The 19,299-nt window shown below is 36.4% G+C and overlaps 1 non-coding gene across 1 annotated transcript; it reads right to left on the reverse strand.

Moving 5' to 3' along the window:
* Positions 1 to 3,187: 3,187 nt before the first annotated feature.
* On the reverse strand, positions 3,188 to 3,294 carry LOC128296138 (small nucleolar RNA R71). Its single transcript, XR_008286687.1, has one exon. It is a non-coding gene; the product is annotated as a small nucleolar RNA R71 (small nucleolar RNA).
* Positions 3,295 to 19,299: the final 16,005 nt, after the last annotated feature.

A 19,299-nucleotide genomic window follows, 5' to 3' on the forward strand; every position in this document is an offset into this window, starting at 1 on the left:
GATCTCACTATCCATAGTACCAATTGTCCATTCATAGTATAATAAGACACAACTCAAATATCAAATCAGCTTTTAAGAATTTACATAACATATATCACATATTTCATATATCACTTATCATGTATCTTCATTTTCTTGCATTTCATGTAACATTCTTTCATGTCATATTTCCACATCATAAACACCATTCCATCAACTTTTCCAATATATTAAATCATAAAATATATGCAATAATAGTAAGAAATATAATTCAAACATAACATTTCATTATTATTATCATACGAACTTACCTCAATCCAGAAACAACAATTTACCACTTTAGTCCATAACCTTGTATTTTCCTGATTTAAGCCCGAATCTCAATTTCCTTCATCTATAATATCACATTTAGCCTAATAATTAGTCACACTATTCATACGGGTCCAAAAAAATCATATTTTTAAAAATTTTCATTTTGACCCCTAAACTTTTGCATATTTGCACTTTTGCCCCAAGGTTCAGAAATTAAACTTCATCCTATTTTCTTATGTTTTATGACATGCTGATCATTTTTTCCTTCTATGGAAACATCAAATTCTCACTCTAACATGTACTTATGACTATTAGGTATTTTTACCGATTAAGCCCTTTTGCTGTTTTCACTTAAAAACGAGTAGCACAAGTTGTCTAACATAATTTAAAACCTCATATTCTATCATAAAACACCAAAAATACACAAATTTCACCTATGGGTATTTTTCCAAATATGAACCCTAGGTTGAATTATTGCTAGCATAAGCTAAATCAAGTTACCGGGACTCTAAAAACGTAAAAATCATTAAAAACGTGGGTAGAACGGACTTACAATCGAGCTTGGAAGCTTGGAAACCCTATCCATGGAGTCTCCCTTGGTATACACGTCCATGGTGAAGAAGATGAGCAAAATTGGCTGTTAATTTTGTATTTTAATTCATTTTACCCCTAAATGACCAAAATGCCCTTACTACTAAACTTTTCAAAAATTCCATTCATGTCCAATATTTGTCCATAAACTTTGAAATTGGTCAAATTTCTATTTAAGACCTCCTAATTAATATTTCAAAGCAATTTCATACTAGAAACTTCTAGAATGCAAGTTTTGCAACTTATTCAATTTAGTCCCTAACTTCAAATTAAGCACTTTATGCATAGAATTTCTTCACGAAATTTTCACACAATCATGCAATCATATCATAGACCTCAAAATAATCATAAAATAATTATTTCTATCTCAAATTTGTGGTCACGAAACCACTATTCTGATTAGGCCCTAATTCAGGATATTATAGTGTCAATTTGGCAGAATCAAAGCATGACTCACACGGGTAAACCACACGCCCGTGCTTATTTAGCAGGCTTGACCATGGCCTAAAGTAATAGCACACGGGCGTGTCACATGAGCGTGTCCCTGCCGAGCCCAAGTTTAGTCCAATTCGGAAAAGGCCAATTTTGAGGGCTCTTAGGCATTCCAAAGCCTATAAATACACCTTAGAAGAGGAGAAAAGGGGACGCACAAAGAAGGAAGCAGGGAACTGCTCAAGGAAAGTCGATTGATCCATCTTAGAAGTCAGATTCATCATCAAGACTGAAGATCTCCCCTCAATTTCCCTTCAGGAGTTTTGGGTTTTTCTTTATGTTTTGTATTCATTATTCTTCTGAGATGTTTACCTTTTTAGTTATGAACTAAAACCCGTAAATACCTAAGGGGGATGAAACCTAGGACGAATCTTGTTATTATTATCTGAATTGTTTGATAAATATTTGACTTGTTCTTAATTATGTTTTCTTAATTCTTATTTTGATATTTCAGGATATTGATTCAAGTTAAGCTCTTATTCAGAGGAGGAATAAACTCTGTCTAAGAGTAAATTTGTCATAATTAAACGGAGTAGGTTGCGCGCCTAGAGATAGGGTGACAAGATTTTGCTGGATTAGGGTGAAACCTAATAAGGGGATCCATAGATCGAGTTAATGCAACCCTAGGGCGTTAATTAGAAAGAGATTTCAATTATTCAAACTAGGGTTAGACATTGTTAGTCTCGAGAGAGATAATAATATAACTTAGGGATCTCTACGGAACAAGATAAATGAATAAATCGTCTGATTCAGAGTCAAATAACAAGTGAAGTCTAGGTGGATTTTTTCTTAGGTATTGTCTTAATCAATCGAGTTTTCCAAAAAGTATTTTCCCCAAATTTCTTTTCTATGATTTCTTAGTTTAGTTAATTAGTTAGATAAACAAAACCCTTTTATTTTTTTAGGCTAGATAATAAAAAGAAAGTTAATACTAGTACTTTTAATTCCTTTGGGTTCGATAATCCGATCTTGCTAAAGCTATGCTACTGTTTGATAGGTACACTTGCCTTTATCGTGATAATAGTTAGTTTCAAAAATGTTTCATTATAAATATTTAAAATCTATCACAAATATACTTACGAAGTTTTTGGCGACATTGTCGGGGAACTAAGATATTAGGAACACTCGATTTTTATTACTTTAGCCATTTACTTTTACTGCAATTTAAATTTTATTCTAATTTTTATTACTAATTCTTCTTTTTTCCCTTTTTCTGGCAGGTTCTTATAGTTTATGACTAGAAGAAACCTATCAAGACCATTACTTTTTGACAGTGAGATGATTGCATAGTTTGCAGAAACCAAAGAGAAATAAGGCGAAGCTTAAGATACACAGAGAACAAGCAAGAAGACGATATTCAAACCACAACCAAGGAGATGGCTAAAAATTAGGAAAACCTGATACCTGCTGCGATTGTTGTTAATCTAGTAAATCAGAATCCTGCTCCGTGCACTATGTATGATTATCTAAACCTTCTCTAACAGGAACTAAATCGAGCATAGTTAGACTTGCTATTGCTGCAAATAATTTTGAACTGAAACCTAACACAATTCAAATGATACAACAGTTTGTTCAGTTTGATGGTTTGCAGGACGAGGATCCCAATGCTCACTTGGCAAATTTCCTACAATTTTGCGATACCTTTAAAAAAACTAGCATTTCTGATGATGCCATTCGCCTTTGGTTATTCCCTTTTTCATTGAGAAACAAAGCTAAACAGTGGTTGAATTTGTTACTGCAGGGGTCAATCACTACTTGGGAATAAATGACCAAAATGTTCTTATTAAAATATTTTCTGCCAGTTAAAATGGCTAAATTACGTAATGATATGTCTTCTTTTGTACAGATGGATTTAGAAACACTCTACGATGCATGGGAGAGATATAAGGACCTTTTGAGAATGTGACCTCACCATAGGCTACTACTTTGGCTACAGGTTCAAACGTTTCATAATGGCCTCAATCCTTCGACTCGGCAGATGATTGATGCAGTCGCTGGAGGAACTATCAATAATAAGACATCTAAAGATGCCTATGAATTTATAGAGGAAATGTCACTAAATAACTATCAGTGGCAAGTCATGAGGACAAAGCCAACGAAAATAAGCGATGTCTATAACGTCGATTCGGTCACCATGCTCTCTAATCAGGTAGAACTCTTGAATAAGAAAATTGATGGTTTCCTTAGTTCTTCACAGGTTCACCCAGTGATGAGGTGTGATTCAAATGGAAGAGGAGCATGTACAGAATATTAGCCCTTCAACCATAACATCGAGGAGGAACAAGTCCAATATATGGGTAACAATAACTCTAGACCCCAAAATAACCCATATAGTAACACTTATAATGCAGGTTGGAGGAACCATCCCAATTTCTCGTGGGGCGGCTAAGGAAATCAAAGGCCACAACATCCTCTGGGTTTTCAACAACCACCTTACCAGCAAGAAAAGAAGTCGAACTTGAGGAGATGTTAACAAAATTTATCTCGGTTCAGAAACTCATTTTCAGAATATCAAGACAACACTCAAAAATCAACAAGCATCAATCCAAGGGCTCGAAACTCAGATTGAAAAGCTCGCCAAATTGATTTCCGAACGACCATAAGGTAGCCTGCCAAGCAACACTGAATCTAACCCAAGGAAGCAACTCAACGCAATTGCCATTCAAGATGAGGAAGGGTTGGTGGCAAAAGCAAGGCCAGAACCGATGGTAAGCAAAGGTAAGAATGAGGTAGGCCAAAACGAACAAAAATTAGTAAGTACAGAATATAAACCTCGTGACCCAAATGCGACACGGAAAGACTGCTCAGACGAACAACTTGGTAAATTCCTTAAACTTTTAAAGAAACAACATATTAACCTACCGTTTATTGAAGCACTTTCGTAGATGCCGAACGCCGTTAAATTTCTAAAGGAGCTTCTAGCAAATAAAAGAAAGTTAGATGAAAGGTCGCATGTAGAGCTGAATGTGATTTGCTCAGCCATTCTTCAGAATAAGCTACCCAACAAACTAAAAGATCAAGGGAATTTTACGTTTCCTTATTTAATTGGTAGTTTAGATGTTAATAATGCGTTGGCTGATCTAGGGGCTAGTATCAATGTTATGCCTTACAAATTGTTTAAGCAACTAGGTCTAGGGAAACCCAAACAAACTAGGATGAGCATTCAATTGGCTGATAAAACCATTAGATTTCCTAGGGGTATCATTGAAGATGTTCTTGTTAAGATCGATAAATTTATATACCCAGTAGACTTTGCTGTTCTATACATGGAAGAGGATAGTAACGCACCCTTAATTTTAGGAAGGCCCTTTTTAGCAACTACCAGAATAATTATTGACGTTGGCATAGGTGAATTCACACTTCGTGTGGGAGATGAAATAATCACCCTTCAAGCCCATTATTCGAATAACACATCAAAAATCAAAGGTGACCGTACAAATCATTCGGCTAAAACTAACCATATGGTGCAACCTTCTTTGCAGGAAACAGGTTCGAAAAACATACATAAGCCAAGAAACAACAACGAACCCATCCATGAAGAACGAAGGTTACAAATCGAGGAGCTAGATGAATGGCAGACACATAAATCGAGAAAACAGGATAAACCAAAACCACGCCATGATGAGCCTAATTCTTCCAAAAATCAACTTCAAGTTGGAGACAAAGTACTACTAGATGCAGCAGATCCTCGAATCACCATTTCTGAACCGAATCAAGAAACCCCTCTTACGGTAACTAGTATTTTTCCATACGGTATAGTCGAGGTAAATCACCCCAAATTCGGCACGTTCAAGGTAAATAGTACTCGTCTTAAACCTTATGTTGATAAAATTCATAGCAGGAATGAGTAGTATAAACTCCTCGAACCACCATGACCATTCACCAGAGAGCTAAGTCTAGCTTAGAGTTTAAATAAGCGCTTCTCGGGAGGTAACCAAAGCACAACAATATTACTTTCTTTAAATTTTAGTTTTTAAAATCTAACATACTAACCAAATCATTGAACACAGGCTTTTCAGAACCACACGGCCGGGCACACGGGCGTGCCGTAGGCCGTGCACAAACCACGAGATGCAACACGGACAGGGCAAAAATTTCTTCCCCAACACGGGATGTGATAAGTATCCACGGCCGTGTGACATGGCCGTGGGCGAAACTACCAAAATAACACAAGCGTGCGCTTACATACACAGGCGTGGGAGAAGCGAACGGAGATCGATACGGTCGTGCAACATGGCTGTGTACACCAATGCGCCTAATTTCAAAAATTACGAAACGCACGGGCTGAGATTAGAGCACACGAGCGTGCCCCACAGCCGTGTACCCCAATTTCTCTATAAACACCTATTATTTATTTTATTTTATTTTTATCTCTATATTTTGAAATTATTTTTTATTTCCTTTTAATACTATTTTATCCTGAGTTTTTACAATTTTTATTCTTCGGCTATTTCACTACAAGTAATTATGCTTCAGTATACCTCGTAAAGAGTTCCTGATTTTATCACAGTCCGAAAGAGCTCCAAAGCTCATCCTCACATAGAAACTAAAAACTGCCCTGGGAAAGATTCTCCACGACTACCATGTCCTACTCGACCACAACCATAGCTACCACCAGATATAATATTCTTTTGGTGCAGGGCTTATGGACTAATGAACCTCTACCACCACCGGAGTATCCTCCTACACTCTCACGCTGATTATCCTCCAAAACTCTAGTTCAAGGAATTCATTCATCATTCAAGAAGTTTCACTTCTCTCCCTATCTTATGATTATAAATGTATCTTTTTCATTATATCTATCTTTGTACATTGAGGGCAATGTATATCTTAAGTGTGGGGGGTCTTTTATATCATCATTAAAAATCCCTGAATTGTGTCTTATTCTCATGTAAATCATTTATATCACTATTAGAATGAATTTAATTAATTTATGATTTTTATTGATATGTCTTGAATTAAAACATAGGCATTTATGCATTGATTGTTTAAACTTTAAGACATTAGGGAAAGAATTAAAAACTTTTAGGTTGTTTTTCCCAAGTTTAGGTATTATCTTGAGTTGAAATTCACAGGTTTAAACACCAAAAAGCAAAAATTTTTGTGAGATTTTGAGCCTTTAGAGCATTTATCATTTCTTTCATTCTCACTTTTATTGTTGCTTTGAGTGTGTCAGTATTGAATTGTTATTCTAGAACTTGCTTGATCAAGCATGTCAAGACCACACCATTTGAGTTGATATGTCAAAATGATAAAGGCACTTAGGTTTAACCCACTCACTCCACAAAAGCCTACCTTCATAATTAACCTTTAGTGAGCCCCTTTGAGCCTAACAAACCATTAATTGATTTACCCTCAATATTAACCCATAAACCATTATTGTTGAAATCCCCTAATTTGATCCCTATTTTTGTTGAGATTTGATTTGAACTAATTGCTTAGCTTTGTTTTACTCTTCTATGTATTTGACTTGTTCTTAAAAAAAAATTTATACTTACATATTAGTAGTAATTTGGTATTGTTGAGCTGCAGTATCTAAATTTCATCTTCTGAGAAGAAGCTCACTTGTACTCAATTGATGTTTAATTTCATTTTCTAGTTAGGCAATTTTTCAATTCAATCTTGATTCTAACATTTTCTTTCAGGTTGTGACCACACCCCCTAACCAAAGCCACGTTACAACCCTTTAAAAACCTTTTGATTGATGTTCATCTTAATATATAGTGGTGGAGAGTTGATTTTCATGCAAGCATATGGTAATAATGACTTTTCATTATTGACTATTGAGTGCTTCATGTATTATCCTTAAACACCTCGAATGATTTGAGTGAATCTTTAGTGAGGATTTGAAAATCTATGACATTTTGAGTCGAAGGTAATTACTTAGATGAGGGGAGACACCTATGCTTTCATGATAAAATACTCAACTTGGAATGTTTGAAACTTTGATGTTCTTTCAGTCAAATATATATGATTACTTATGGATTATTTTGAGATATTATTAATAGGAATTATAAGTTAAGAAGAATTTATTTTGATTATGAGTTGAGGATTTTGCTTGAGGACAAGCAAGTGCTTAAGTGCGGGGGTATTTGATAAACCATAATTCATACATATTTCTATCCCGTCCTTAGCACATTTTATGGATGATTTTTCCTTAAATTGGTGAATTCAATGCTCCTAATGCCTTAATTTCATGTTTTATACTTAGGTGAGCATAGGAGAGTGAAAGGAACGAGAAACGGGCCAAAAATGGAGAAAATAGGCCAACATACAAAATCAACACGGCCTGGACTTCCTCACACGGGTAGACCACACGACAGTGTCAATTTGGCAGAATCGAAGCACAACTCACACGGGTAGACCACACGCTCGTGCCTATTTACCAGGCTTGACCACGACCTAAAGTAATCGCACACGGGCGTGTCACAAGAGCGTGTCTCTGCCGAGCCCAAGTTTAGTCCAATTCAAAAAAGGCCAATTTTGAGGGGTCTTAGGCATTCCAAAGCCTATAAATACACCTTATAAGAGGAGAAAAGGGGATGCACAGAGAAGGAAGCAGGGAACTACTCAAGAAAAGTTGATTGATCCATCTCAGAAGCCGAATTCATCATCAAGACTAAAGATCTCCCCTCAATTTCCCTTCAGGAGTTTTGGGTTTTTCTTTATGTTTTGTATTCATTATTCTTCTGAGATGTTTACCTTTTTAGTTATGAACTAAAACCCCTTAATACCTAAGAGGGATGAAACCTAAGAGGAATCTTGTTATTATTATCTGCATTGTATGATAAATATTTGACTTGTTCTTAATTATGTGTTCTTATTTCTTGTTTTGATATTTCAGGATATTGATTCAAGTTAAGCTCTTATTCCGAGGAGGAATAGACCCTGTCTAAGAGTAAATTTTTCATAATTAAGCGGAGTTGGTTGCGCGCCTAGAGATAGGGTGACAAGACTTTGCTGGATTAGGGTGAAACATAATAAAGGGATCTATAGATCGAGTTAATGCAACCCTATGGCATTAATTAGAAAGAGATTTCAATTATTCAAACTACAGTTAGATGTTTTTAGTCTCGAGAGAGATAATAATATAACTTAGGGATCTCTACGGAACAAGTTGAATGAATAAATCGTCCAATTTAGAGTCAAATAACAAGTGAAGTCTAGGTAGATTTTTCCTTAGGTATTTTCTTAATCAACCGAGTTTTCCAAAAAGTATTTTCCCCAAATTTCTTTTCTATGATTTCTTAGTTTAGTTAATTAGTTAGATAAACAAAACCCTTTTATTTTGTTAGGCTAGATAATAAAAAGAAAGTTAATACTAGTACTTTTAGTTCCTTTGGGATCGATAATCTGGTCTTGCTAAAGCTATACTACTGTTCAATATGTACACTTGCCTTCATCGTGATAATAGTTAGTTTCAAAAATGATTCATTATAAATATTTAAATCCTATCACGAATATCACGTGCCAATGAGTTCAACGAGAAATTGACTAAGTGAAAATACATGTGAACATGACCATGTGATGAATAAGTGCAGGTATATGTTTGTGGAAATTTATGAGCAATGTGCTCGATTGTTGAGTGAACTTTCGGTAAGATGGAATGGAGTAAGTGAAATTATGTAAAAGTGAAATTTGTAATAAAACAGTTTTGGACAGCAGTAGTTGTATAACTTTGAAAAATCACCAAAAATCGTGAAAATCGAATTAGAGATTGAATAAGATATGAAATTAAATAATTTTTAGTCTATTTTCATATAAAGGAAACGGTGTAAGTAAAATAATTTCATATTATGAGATATTTAAATTTTTGATAGACAGGGTCTAAATGATTTCGGAATCCCCTATTTTGACTTGAAAATATCATTAAATATTGTAAAAAATAATTATGAGTTATAATTTTATATGCTTAAAATAATTAATGAGTCTATTTTTAAGATAAACTGATAGAAACATTAATCAAAACACATACTGTGAGATAATCAATGTTTAGTAAAGAAAGGTCGAAGCTGTCAAGCAGCAAAACAAGGGTAAATTTAAAGAATAAACTGTACTTATTGGCTAAATCAAAAATTCTTGAAATTTTTTTGGTAAAAATATATGTGAGTCTAGTTTCAGATAAAATTTACAGATCTTAATTTGGATGTCTGTAGCTCTAGATATAAATAATTTAGTAACTATAACTCGAGAAAGCAACATGACTAGAAAATAAGTAAAAGTGTAATTGTGATTATATTTCCATGGAATCATGTTGATAATTTGCTTATTATTTTCATATAGACTTACTAAGCTTTAAGCTTACTCCCTCCTTTTCATTTCTTTTAGTGTTGTCAGGTCATCTCGGGGTTGGAGATCGTCGGAGGCAGCATCACACTATCAAGCCAATACCTTCAGAATATTGTTAGATATGTTAGAATTATCAAGTGAGTGGCATGTATAGGGACCTAGTTCTATGACATGTGTTATTATGATTTTCCAAATGTATTGGCCTATTTTGAGCTATTGTATATGGCCATTAGATGTGGCTCATATTGATTATGGCTTGTAAGTATAGCTAGTCAAGTTATGATTTATTGCTTATGATGTGAAAATATGATTATGTTTGTTTGTCATGCATGGTTGGCAATATGTCATGTGTGTTGAATGCATGTTTTATGACCATTAATTAAATGTGTAATATGGAGATAATAATAATGCTTTGAACATGGAAGTTTGATGATAAGTTGAAATAAATTGGCACAAAGATAACTATGGTATGACTAGTCTTGGCTTAATGTGGAAATGTGTAACACATGCATGTTGATAGGTAAATGATATGTTTGTATCATAATTGAGGATGTTGAATGCCATTGGATCCATGTATACGTGTGTGCATGTAAGGGTAACAAAAAGGCTTGGAAAATAGCCTAAGAGTTAACTACACGGGATGAGACACGGCCGTGTGTCTCAACCGTGTGAGGGACATGGCCTGATGGCACACGGGTGTGCGACCCTGTTTCATGAGAAAAATTTCTATGTTTTTCCCAGAGCTTTCGAAGTTCTTAGTTTAGTCTCGAACCCTTTCTAAAGTATGTTTTGGGTTTTGAAAACCCAAATAAGGGACTATGTGCATGTGATTGAATGTTTTAAAATATAAATGAAATTTTATGGCTCAGTTTGCATGATTGTTTGCGTTTAAGTCCGTTAATGCCTCATATCCTCTCCCGGCTCAGACACAAGTAGGGGGTGTTACATACCGAGACCTTCGTGAGTTGCTTTGGTGGCCAGGTCTTAAGTGTGAAGTTACTGATTTTGTGAGTAAATGTTTGACTTGCTAGCAAGTTAAGGCTGAACATCAGTTACCTTCAAGGTTGCTTTAGCCAGTTAAGATTCTACTTTGGAAGTGGGAAAGAGTGACTATGGATTTCGTTAGTGGGATGCCCTTAAAGCCTACTAAGAAGGATTTGGTATGGGTCATCGTAGATCGATTGACCAAGTCTACCCATTTCATTCCAGTTCGTATTGATTACTCTTTGAAGAAGTTGGCTATACTGTATGTGGTTGAGATAGTGAGACTACATGGGGTACCAGTTTCCATAATATCTGATAGAGATCCTCACTTCACATCTCGGTTTTAGAAGAAGTTACACTAGGCATTGGGTACAAGGTTGGACTTCAGTATTCCATTTCATCCTCAGACAGATGGTCAGTCAGAGAGGGTGATTCAGATACTGGAGGACATGTTACAAAGTTGTATAATTGATTTCAAAGGTAGTTGGGAGGATTACTTGTTCTCAGCAGAGTTTGTGTATAACAATATCTACCAGTATAACATACAGATGGTACCGTACGAGGCATTATATGGTCATAGGTGTCGTACTCCTTTATGTTGGATTGAGTTGGGCGAGAGGCATGTTCTGGGCCCTGAATTAGTTCTTGATACTGAGGCTAAAGTTAGACTAATTCGGGATTGACTGAAGGCGGCATCAGACAGACAGAAGTCGATGCAGATCTGAAGCGTAAGAAGATTGAGTATTCTTTGGGGGATTTCATTTTCCTCAAGGTCTCGCCATGGAAGAAGGTACTGAGAATTGGACGGAAAGGCAAGTTGAGCCCTAGGTTCATTTGGCCCTACCACATACTAAAGCATGTGAGACCGGTTGCCTATCAACTTGAGTTATCTCCAGAGTTGGACTGGATTCATGATGTGTTCCACGTCTCTATGTTGAGGCTCTACTGCTCTGATCCCACGCATGTTATTTCGATTGAGGAGGTTGAGGTTACGCCGGATCTGACTTTCGAGGAAGAGCTAGTTCAAATTTTAGATCGTGATGTGAAAGTTATGAGGAAAAAGTCGATTCCACTGGTTAAAGTGCGTCGGCGCAATCATAGCTCAGAGGAGGCCATGTGGGAACCTGAAGAGGCGATGCGACAACAGTACCCTCATCTATTTTGACCAGGTAACTTTTGAGGCCAAAATTTTCTTTTAGAAGGGTAGAACTGTAATGCGCCAAAATCATAAATAATTAGTTTTGTATGGTTCTGTTTGTAACACCCCAAACCCGGCCCAGACATTATGGCCGAATCTGACGTGCCACATTGAAGTTAAAAACCCACGTTTCGTTTTAGTGTTCTAATAAATCGTCTTTTGTTAAGCTTAACCAAGTGAATGGAAGCTATGCACCAGGTAGGTATCCAAAAACAGAGGAGGTGAGCCATGAAGGCTGCTTAAGTACCAAGCTCTTCGATTGGATCCAATCCTAGACATGCCCACAACCATTGCCACACTTTGATATAGCGAGTTGAAATTTATTTGAGTAGACATCTTTGAAAAATCGATTAATCGTGTCGTTGCGTTATTTTGAAAATGAGTATCATTTTGAAAACGCGCCCTAAGTCTAGCCCATTTGAATTATTATCAGAAATATTTAGAGTTATTAAAAATAAAATAATCCCAGAAAAACAGTTAAAATGGCCTTATTACAACCCAAAAATAAATAGTATTTAAGATAAACTAGAGAAAACCAGTTACTTATTTAAAGTCCAAAAGCGATCACCGTGGCCACTCTGAATCCCCTCCAGCTCCAAGTCCCCACATCAAGGCTCACCTGCAAGGTTAAGGAAGGGGGTGAGTTTGGAAACTCAGTGTGCAACAAGCCCCTTCAGAGCCCAAACCAATATCAGCATACTAGGCCTAAGCCCAAATTCAGTCTCAACATATACTGGGCCGAAGCGTTTAGTTAAACGGTTACTGGGCCGAAGCCTTTTCATAATTCATATCACTAGGTCGAAGCCTTTACTGTAAACGGTATGGCCCATAGGCCCATTTCAATAACACATGCAATATCAATGAACATATGCAAGCCCATTTGGGGAGACTACTCAACCCACCATCCGCTACTCTCCACCCGTATTAACCAAGCTCTCCATGTGGGGAATAACTCAACCCACCCAACCAAACTCTCCACTGGTAGCATAGCTGCTTTATCATATAACTGGAGGCCTAGCCTCTTTTAATAACTAGGGCAAAGCCCTTTTTGATAAACTGGGGCAAAGCCCTTTTCGGTAAACTGGGGCAAAGCCCTTTTGCACTTCCTCCATTCATATAAAACCCAACCCATGCATATATGAATATATAATGACATATCTGTGCATATCATGGCATATCATGTATAAAACAGTATCACATGCATCTTAATTAAAACATATCCCTAGAGGTATAATGGTTATTTTTACCTAGGGGCAAAATGGTCATTTTCACGTTATAGGGGTTACTTTATTATTTTATCAATTATTAGGGTTTTCCATGTTCATTATTAATTATCAACAATTTCAAGTGTTTAAACAGTGATTCTAGCCCATTCTAGCATAACCGAGTCATTGGGCCAAAAACCCCTAATGGGCCCTGTATGGCCGAACTAGTCATCTAGGCCCATTTAGCCTATATTCCATAACGGTATTAACTGTCTTAAGGTGCAATTTATCTGGATTTCATTTTCTACCAAACTTGCCCAAATGGACCCGAAAGCCCATTGGGCTCGATTTTAGCCCCTCGAGGCCCAACTTACCGTGATGCAAAAAATCATGCCCTTACCTATTCCAACGATCCCGATCATCAGACTTAGCGAATCTAACTAACTTATGAGCGTTCGCATGCTCACGAGTCCTTGAAATGCCAGAATTTTGTCATTTCGGCTTTTTAGCATATATCGATTTAAGCTACGAGAGAGGGTTCGTTACACACCTGTTTTGTGACGTTCACCAATGAAGTCTCCCATGAAAACCTACAATTATTCACCACCATTCTTAATCTACAGTTCATGCTAATCAAACCCACATCTTTACCTTACCAAAATCGGCCAAAGAACCCTTAATGGCCATAGTTCACTTACCTTCACAGGGTCTGACGATATGATTCAAGCTTATCCAGCACTGACACTCCAAGCCTTGCTGCTCCTCCAACATTATCTATTCCACTATACAAACCATAAAAATCAAATGAACAAGCCTAGTAAGGCCTATATCTCAAATCGACAACCTCCCTAAACTATAGGGGTTTCGGCTTTTGTCAACCGTTATACTACTGAATCGATTGAAGTATGAATACTTACCACTGTCTTCCTTTTTGAACCGATTAAAGCTTAGCTGATGAAGGAATTGGCCACCAAAAAGTGAAGGGAAAAGAAGGTTGCTGGTCTACAATGGAATCGGCACAACCAAGCTTCACAGGTTTCAGCTTTTATGGCTTTTCGGCAAGAGTGAAGATAAGAAAGGGAGTAGTAGATGAAGCGAAAGGGAATAGTGGACTGGTTTCGAAAAAAGAAAAGAAAGAAAGATGAATGGGAAGGGTGACAGTTTCGGTTAAAGAAGAAAATAAAAAGAAAAGAATGGTTCTATGGTGCTCAAACAGAGGAAAATTGGCACAACTATAGCCTAATGCCGAAATACAACCCTCAAAATCCCCCTAGCCGATTTCTCCTCCCTAATCCCCCCTATTCGGCCAATTTTAATCCCTCTTTCAAATCCCTAAAATCTCTCCCCTTATCACTCCTTAATCCATGTGTTTAACTGATTCAAACTCTCTCCAACAGAGTTCCATTCGGCTTCAAACTTCTACATGCTCAAGGCATAAAAATAACATCACATTTTCCACCATAGAGAATCAAACCTTGGCTCTCCCCAGCCACTTACACGTGATATGAGCACGCCCCGCAAACTTTATATAGCAAGTCTATCAAGCCGAGCAATGACATGTTGGCAAGCTAATCCTAGCTTGTGTCCAGCTCCACAAGCTCCGTCCAGCTCAAATCCAGCTTATTCAAGCTCAATCCATCTTGTCTGAGCTAAACTGAGCTCACTTTCAACTCACGAGCTAAACCTTAGCTCAACTTCAGCTTAGGAGTTTAGCCTCAGCTCAACTTTAGCTCACGAGCTAAAGCTTAGCTCATTTTAGTTTAAACTCGGTTTTGTCTTTAATGCATTAAATAAAAATTTGCACATATTTATTTAAGCATTAAACTTGTCTTATATTAATATTTTTTATTAATATGTCATAGTCATTACATAAATTGATTATGTTCACATAGTGAATTAATGCATGACATTAATGTGTTCACATCATGCCAATTTATGAGTGTTCATCGATATCTTAATGACTTGTTTATTTCATGTAGGTACATCCCTTTGGACGGTACAATGTATGGATGAAGAACCATCTCTTTTGGGCATTCGACACTCATGAATGAAGAAGTATTAAATGCTGGTGCATGTACGGCTAGATGCAATGTTTCTACAAATTCATGCATGTGTCGAATGCATGTATGGACATTAAAGGCTAGTCCATGAATGGATCAAATGCATGGGATCATAGAATGCATGAATGGCTTAAGTGCATGTATGGTGGCTGTCTCCTAACTTTCCAAGGCACTTATTCGCCAAGAAGTAGCGCTAACTAATTCTATGTTGACCATAGAGCTCCTTGAACATGTTCACACTTTGAATTGACCTATAGGCTACTACACATGCATGGATGGGTTCAAGAACGTCCAAGGGAAGGAATTAACTCAATAATTCAACACATTGATTGAATTAAGTGCACACACAAAGGGGAGAACGAATTTACTAGGTTCATGCTGCCATTAATGAACCTACATGCTATTAAAGAGTTTAATTATGAGGATACATGTTCCATACAAGTGCATGAACGTCCCAAGGAGATGAATGCAACCTTTGGTGCACATACAAGTCACTTGAAGCCTTTCTTTATGATTAAGCATTCATGCACACACTTAGGGGGAAGAAAGTGTCCATTCAACTAGTTCATGAATCTGCCAAATTTATGAACTATTTTAATACATTAGTGTGAACGCTTTTATTATTGTGTGAACACCTAGATGCTGAATTTGAATGGTCATCTATGTGCCTATAAGTATTTGTTTTCTTTCAGTTGTACGAAATTTTTTGCCAAAATTTTTATTGAATTTAATCTTGTGAGAATTTTCTTCTCTAAACTTTGTTTGAGACTTCGTTGACTTATCTACCTAGTAGTGGCGTCAACCCTGTTTCGTTCACCCATATACCGAGGTTCCTACTTTGTTAAGTAGTGGGTCGAGGTTCTATCATTTTCATTTTTGCCTTGAAAGCCTATAAGCATTTGGGTCGATATTTTCTAATATTGGTTCGTGCTTGCTTTTGAGTTCCTTCTTTCCATTCTTTCATTTACTTTAAACCGAACCTTAATATTCATATTTTAAACCCTTCATTTGAACCCCTTGAATAGCTTCCGCATAATTTATTTAGAAACATCTTTTGAACAAACCGAACGATACTTTCTAGTAGACGATTGGGCAAACTCGCATACGACTCGACTCTCCCCGAGGCGGTTCATATCAAATGAGCCTTTAAAGAGTTGTCCATAGCTTCTCCAACGACAAGGGGCTTTGTTTCATTCCAAATTTGAGTCAACAAAGCTGTTAAAGATTCTTGAAGTCGCTTGGAATGTGCTCGAGTCATGGGGCCTTTTGGAAGCTTGAGAGGATCTTGGTTCATAGTTGTGGATGCCCCCGGGCATGCTTACATCAGCTTGTGTGATAAACTATTGATGAGTAAAATGCCTTGCTCATTTGATTGTGATGGTGGTGCATCGTTTCTGCTTTGTTGTGTAAATTCTGCATGCCTGTGTCAGTTTGATCGAGTGAGACTTTGAGTTTTATAATTGTTTGAATGATCGCTTGACCACATCATCTTTAAATAACATACGTGGGACATTGGAATCAAGAAACTCTTATTGCATATTGAATCGAGTGACCAAGCTCGTGTGTTCAAACCTGGAATTTGTCATTTTGATTCAATATGTGGGAAAATCAAGCATCCTAAATTTTGTTCGACCAATTTATGTTTGTTTGATGCTTGGACTATGACTAAGGAAATGAAATTTAAAGATTCTGATTATAACTTAAAATTGTTCCTTGTTCAATCTATGTTGTTGGTTATAAAATTATTGACTCATCATGAAAAGGTAAGACTCATCGATGTTTTTGAATTACGACAATCGAAGTTGCTAGTGACATAGCTTTCAAAAGACCTCCTTATTCTGCTTTGGTTAACTATTACTCTCAGATTATGGATTTTGTTGTAAATGGAGGCATGAAGAGTTGTTTACATGATGTGCATGCTTATAACTTTAATTTATTTTGTTTTCCTACCATGTTGCCAGTAAAGAAATATATAAGTCAGTGAGAAATGGTCCTAGAAAATTTTATCTTTAATCCGATGAATATTATTCCATATCATTGTACAAAGGATTTGAGTCCTACAATGTTGTTTTCCGAGGTAATAATTTTCAAAGGACTTGTGATTCTGGTTGGTTGTCATTTATGAATTTCTTGCTTCGTCATGATAAGGTGAAACCCACTTTTATTTTTGATCTCGGCATTGGTTTATTTGCCCAAGTTTGGATTAAGAAACTGGAGCGAGATTGTATGTTCTTAATTCGGTGTGTCCCTAATCTTCTTCTTTATTTCGTTGTTGATACTTTGAAATGGCCTATCCAAAAAAAGGAAGGACATGTGACTAATACTTTGTCTTTCCAAGTTGTGTGTGTGAATCAGGTCTTTGTGAGCCACTCTATCCCATTCGGCCACCAATGGTCTTATAATGATGAATGCTTTTGATGCAAACCCGGTCACATCATGTTTGGATACACTTTGACGACATTGAGATTTGCCTAAACTCGAGGGGGTCTAAGGGAAAAATGAGACTTTTAATTGACTTTTAATTTCATTTATGTTGTTGGAATAAGGACTTGATTTATTTTAGTTACTTTAGTCTTTAATTATGTCTTGTTTATTAAATATATATTTTAATTATGACATGCATTATGTGTTTTGCATTTAATAAAGTCATGCATTATGTAACTCCCATGTTAGTTTAAATCAGCTTCATTAAATTAAGTCTTGCATTAAGTAACTCATTTGTTCATTTAGTTTGCATTTTAAACCATGCATTTAAGCATCTTAGTTTAATAAATGAGTTGTTGGACTTTATTAAACTCATCTTAGTTCTTTTAATAAGTGTTGCTCTTAATTAATCTAGTTCCTAGGATTATTTATTGATTCATGAGATAAGTGATACGAGCTTGCCTCGTCTTGAGTGGAGTTGTATGTAGATTGCCCAATCGTCTACGAGAAGCAGTTGATGAGTATGGAATGAAGAAGTGATTCCGGGTTTGAAAGAGACTTGGGTGTCAAATTTTAGGTTCGAGAATGGTAATTAAGTTTAGGTTTAAGAAAGAAAAAAGTTGGGATAGTTGGTAAGTTGTTTATGGTTCGGGAAAGAAATGAAATTCGGTTGAATTGGAATATTTGGGAAATGGATGAAATATGGTATGGTTGGTCCTAAGAACAAGTTGAATCGATATTAGCAAATATTGACCCAAGACTTATTAGTTCTTAAAAAGGGATGGTTGAAACGAAATGGACCTCGACCCACTATCTAGGCAGATAGGAACCTTGGTATAAAGGGTTTTGAACACCACACTAACACTAGTGATAAGTTCGGTTTCGCGATAGAATTAGGTTGACGCCACTACTAGGTAGATAAGCCAACGAAAATCTTAAACGAGACTTAGAGAAGAAATTCTTACAAGAACAAAAGTTCGGCTATATAAAATTTGGCAAAAAGTCCCTTTACAAGAAATAAACAAACTATTTATAGCTGTTGCAAAGGCTAGCCGAATAGCCATTTTAGGTAGCTAATTAACCTTTTGTTTTCTTCCTAATTAAGCTAGAAAATTCCAGATTTTTTTAGGAAGTTTCCTTGAAGCTTCTTGGCTTTGGAGAACTCATTGGACGGCATTCTAGAAGCATTTGTTCAGCTGGAATTAATGGCAAGTTTTGGGAGCTGAAATGCATATTTAAATTCGGCATTGGAACTTGGGAGCTTAATTAAGCTAATGCTTTGAAGAGTTTAATGGTCTTAGCACTTAAATGAGCTCTTTGAGTAGTTGGCCGGCCATAAAGTGTGAAAGCAAATCAATGGACAGCCCCTCAATGTGAACGCATGGTTGTGGGTGTGAAAGTCTTGAATACCAGCTTCGAAAATTGAGTAGCCACGTTGGGGAGAGTAACCATCAGCTGATGGTGAATGTTGCATTGACCGAACCATCATGGCTTTTGGGAAAACCAATTCAGCAACTTTAATTTGTTTAAATGTCGTCCCATGCTTTGCACCTGCACACACAAATTAATTCAGCACATTAATTAATTTAGAAACATTAATTTTTGGCTGCTCAAGACACATTTAAAACTTGTAGTAGCTAAGACAAATTAATTATGCAATGTTAAGACATGTATTAAATCGGCTGGAACTTAGATAAATTTAATAGCAAAAATCAGCTGGGCAAATTTAATGAGTAGCTCATTTAAAATCGGTCTTAAACTTGAC

This window comes from Gossypium arboreum, chromosome 7 (genome assembly GCF_025698485.1).
Source record: "Gossypium arboreum isolate Shixiya-1 chromosome 7, ASM2569848v2, whole genome shotgun sequence".
NCBI lineage: Eukaryota > Viridiplantae > Streptophyta > Magnoliopsida > Malvales > Malvaceae > Gossypium > Gossypium arboreum.